Source organism: Monopterus albus, unplaced genomic scaffold, assembly GCF_001952655.1.
Source record: "Monopterus albus unplaced genomic scaffold, M_albus_1.0 scaffold263.1, whole genome shotgun sequence".
NCBI classification, from domain to species: Eukaryota; Metazoa; Chordata; class Actinopteri; order Synbranchiformes; family Synbranchidae; genus Monopterus; species Monopterus albus.
The window spans coordinates 49,136-54,164 of NW_018128143.1; the positions used below are offsets into that span (position 1 = coordinate 49,136).

Here is a 5,029-nt window from a genome sequence, read left to right on the forward strand (position 1 = left end):
TTTTCACAGGTCACTGGATTTTCTTTGTAACATGCTTTAAGTGCACTGGCAGGCAGACAGCTGACGAAAGAGCTTAAGCTTTCTTAGCAGGTTTTTATTTGGAGATAGGGAAATAGTTGGTGATATCTGGATTGCATCACTGATGCTTCAGCTCAAATATCAGCTGTTTTTGTTCTTCTGGCTTTGTGTGGACGCATTCTAAACCTGGAAATAATGTCCTTTAGGATCTCTCAGCAAGCTGGTCAAACTCCATCCACTAATCCTCCTTATGTTCAGTGCAATTCTATCAGTCTGAACATTTCCAAAAGTTCCATATAGTGTTCGCATTCTGTGTTCATAAATGAGATTCTTCGATTCCCAAGGTAAGATCTGTGACGTACTTTGTTACAGACACTGATCATAGACACAAAATGAACATGGCGGAACAGTTACATCTTTATAGTTTTGCCTGAACAGTAAAACTAAAACAATCAGATAAAATGTTTCATTACCTCTTTTCAATAAAAGCAAGTGGAGGTAAATGTGAAACATATGTCACAGTCTGATTTCAACATTACATCCCTTTAACATTTACTGGGGTCTCATAGTATCAACAATGAACACAGGGCCTTCCAGGACGGGTGTGAGTGGCTCCCTACTGGTACTGCGACAGCAAAAATAATCCTGGAGCTCAGTCAAATTCACCTCTGTTTGAAGACAGTCTCTGGGAAACCAACGAAAATCGACCATCTGCTTGCTGTGACCCTAGACTTGACCTCCAAGGAAGCAATTCACGTCATTACTGACAGGCTCAGGTTCTCCGAACGCCTTGGGTGTGCGTGACAAAACAATTTAACTGCTTACATGTGTGACCTACTGTGAAGAAAATGAGTAGAACAATATGAAATACTAGGAATTTGATAAAAATCTGAACTGGTGATAAAGGCCCCTAGTGCCAACAAATGATAGCAGCAGGGCTGCAATTAATGACTATATTAATTATCAATTAACCCAGTGATCATTTTCATTATTAATTACTGTGTTCAAAAAATATTCAGCTTGAGGTGTCTGGTTTAACTAAAATAAGTCTGCAACCATTCAGAACTGACCATTCATCCAGGTCACACCAGGACCTGTAACAAGGACTAAAGAATATAGACAATAACACACTGTGATTTTAAAAGGAAGCAGTGCAGAACTTGAACTTATCAGGAAACCAATTAACTACAATAATAAGAGTTAGTGTTTTGGCAAGGTTTACAGCCTGAATTTGACAACAATAATAGACATTTTCACAGCAGAGTAAGCTGGCTAATTGGACATATACAGAAACGTCTGCTGCAGACATTTGCTCACAGCAGCAGAAAATGCAGCATGGAAGAGCAAAGCAGCTCAGACTGGCTGAGAAGGGAGCTCTTCAAAACCATTAAGCTCTGCAACAAATTATTCATTAACACTGTTCGGTCAGATCCCCAGTAATTTTATGCTAGGGGACAGTACAGTGCCTTAGCAAAATGACTGTGGTTCAATACGCCATTGTAAGTAACAACTACACAACACTGCACCTTTGGGAGACAGATAGAGATGCACAGAGCTTCCCAGGGACAATTTCCTCTATTTTGTGTGCCAGAAGCCCCCTCCCACAGAGTAAACCAGGAAGCCTGTGTCGGTCTGTTTAGCTCACACAAACATGGAATACCCTTAGAACCTGCACAGCCTCTGTCCTCTATCATCTGCTAAGCACAGCAGCTCACACCACTAACCGCTGCACCCAGACAAAGCTCCTCAGATGCTGCTTCTGAAAACATGAGCCGACGAATGGTATGTTCAGGCACCATGTCCGCTGAAATTAAAAACTGGATAGGAAAAAAAAATTACCCTCCATAATTAACGAGGGGAAAAATCAGCTCAAAAGGTTTCACAAACCTGAATCCAGAACCTGAGGACAGCAGATTTCCACTGCTGCACATATTGTATATATCAACATGACTTTATGACTTGGGTTGCTCATTTGATCTCAGCTGAAACACAAGAAAGGTTGAATTTGGGTGACAGTAAAAGATGCTGGAAAAACATGAAACTGGTGTTCATATGACTAAATGAATGTCTTACAGTGTGCACACCAGGACTGGGAACATAGGAGGTAAATCAATAACACGCACGGTGCAGACGCCCTGTGTGCCTTCATGATTTATGAGGGGTTAAGTTTCATGAGCATTGTCATTTCACTTCTGACTGTGAACATGCTGGTGTTGGCAGTCAGCAGTGTGGGTTGCCAGTGCTATTTGTAGGAGTATGGATCCCTCTCAAAAGCATCAGTTTAACAAACAGTAGTCTCAAATAGCAAAGCTGTCATACAGTGTCATCACCCTATGACATCAGCTTCTAATGAAAACAGCAAACAGTGAACCTAAATCCAACCTTTATGTGCCACAGAATGATATGTGAATGAGATTTACCTGGTGCAACCTTTTACTGTTAATGCTATTGCTTCAGGAACACATCCATCGTACCACGGAGACAGCAGAGGCTCTGGAAGCTGTGCCGCCAAGACCTTTGACTCGTCCACATTGTTTTCTGGAATCAAGCAGTAACACTCAGCATAATAGTTTGGGGGTCGAATGCGATGGCTTGCACAGCACAATCAGCTCATTTTGAGCAAACAGGCTTCACAGTCTGATCTGACAAGCGGCAGCTTTGGCACTGTTAGAGCCAACATGCATGGGCGCTGAGGTAAGGCCCCAGTTTTAGCAGTTTTTTGTTTCCTGTGATCAAGAGACAACTACAGACAAATGAAAGGAAAAACAAAGTGTCTCATTAAAGTGTTGGGTGCCAGAAGAGCTTCACCGCATCTTGGCATCGATTCTCTGAACTCTACTGGAGGGATGAACACCACTCTTCTAAATGCTTCAGTGAGCCCTCCTGCCCTATGGGTGGGGGCACTGTCATCAGGTTTTATCTTTATTTTATCACCAGCTTGTAGTTTTCAATAACACATTTTGTGTCAGTACAGAAAGTGGACTGGCATTCATGTAGTACAGGGAACAGTAAATGTACTGTATATCGCAGTGGTTCCTAACATGGAGGTTAGGACCCTCACAAACGCATCGAGCAGATAGCTAGGCAAAAAAAAAACATGTTTTTGGAACCCAACATAATGTTTACTATTCCAGACTTTTGGCTAATAGTCAGGCCTGTAAACCTACTCCAATAAGAACAACACTCCTTGGTTGAACTGCTCACAGCGCGCTGACATACTAGTGACAGATGTTACAAGTAAACACTAATCTGCTACAATGGCCCTAAACACATTTTCTTAGTCAACTTCTTACTAAAAGCAAAGGGAGGTCGATAAACATGAGAGGTTTCTGTGTTGTTTTCTTTTGATTGTGTTGATGTGTGAGGTGATTTCATGCACAAATCAATATTTGGCAACATTCTAAATAAAACTGTGATGACGGTGGTGGGACAGTTTTACTGGTGTTTCCAGGCAACTACCAATCAAACCTCTCCCACAGTCTGGGTTAGTTTTTAGTGTTCAGCTCAAAATAATACCAAAGGATGTCTTTGACATACTGACACAAAGTTTACAGGAGTATTTTTAAGGAGGTTAATGGGTTTTAAAGCTCAAACGCTTAGGGCCACAACTTCCCCACAGGTTTCCCAAATGGTTTCAGTTTCCCAAATGTTACTACTGGTCTTTGTTAGTCAGAATTGAAAGTTTGTAAAGATATTTCTTGCTGAAATTTAAACATGTAAAACATAAAATTTTAAGCATGTAAAACAATTTGGAACTAGTTTGGATTTGTTCAGCAAATGAAAGCAGCACATAAAACCCTGTGTTTCTTAACTAAATGTTTACACAGTCAGTTTGATGGTTGAACAGTTTTCCCGTCGTTCACATACCTGATGGGATAACACAAGCACAACGTGTTGACAGCAAGAGTTTAGTCACGTCCAGTAACTGTGCAGTGAGTAACCTGCTTTGAACAGGGAGCTCTTTGTCACCCCCCTACTGTCTTTCCTCAGCACAGTTTCCTCTGCCAGCTGTTCATTGTTATCATATCCTCCTGATACCCTCGTCACAACCATCGCCATCATTCATCGCCTCTTCCGTTTTTACCGTCCATCCCACAAACTTCCAAAATTTCTAAATCAGCTGCTTATGTAACCATGCAGATGATTTAGCGGCCGGTGACCCGGGCTAAGCCTCGGTGCTGAATGGAGGTGGATTTCTGTCGCTTTCCATTTCAGTCAGTCTGTAAAGCCTGAGTGCATTTCATCCCTAAATGCTTATTTGGAATCGGTGGTAGATCGAACAATCTGTGCATGTAAAGTCAGAGTCAGCCGTGCGTACTCACAGGTTAACACACCGATCATTAGTTTATGGCTGTTATACAACACCACTCGATCAATCTGACCAATCTTCAGTAAACCCTACGTACTGAGGATAGAGCCTTATGAGATCTGTATTAAATATAGCTATGCGATATAAATACATGCACGACGCGCTTGGATGGCCCGATCATGTCCAAAACCCACAAAGATTGCCGCTTCACTATATTTTTCTATCCTATCCATATTCTTCACATCCAGCTCTTGACAAAAGGACAGTGCTGCATTGGACCCAGTTAGAAATGTCCCTACTCGGTCAGACCGTTATAACGGAAAGCGCGTCTTAAAACATGTTAACAGCACATTTTAATGCACGGTTTTCGGGTTTTGAATGCAGATACCGCTGAAATTAGCTCGATAAACAGACAACAATAAAAAACAGTGCATTCCCAAATCGACATTACTGCAGTTCAGCTGGGCCACAAACATGGAAGAAACACATCGCATCGCGCACAATTCACACTCCGCGTCTGCGAGTCCTACCAGAGATTAAAATCCAGCAGTAGCGCAGGGTTTGGGACTGGAATAAACTCCTCCAAGTGTTTCTCCGGCTTCTGCGCACAGCACCGCGCACAGCACCTCGTACAGCCGATCTCCGGCGCTCAATGAGCGCAGCTGAAGCGGCTGTCAGGTTGACGTTGGAAGGCAACCCACA

General features: G+C 42.4%; 1 protein-coding gene across 1 annotated transcript in view; it reads right to left on the reverse strand.

The window, feature by feature from the left end:
* Positions 1-5,029, reverse strand: part of LOC109972636 (calcitonin gene-related peptide type 1 receptor) — a 26,943-nt gene extending 21,914 nt beyond the window's left edge. The window contains exon 1 of the mRNA XM_020621642.1: positions 4,858-5,029. The gene's annotated coding sequence lies outside the window, so the exon portion shown is untranslated. The remainder of the gene's footprint in view (positions 1-4,857) is intronic.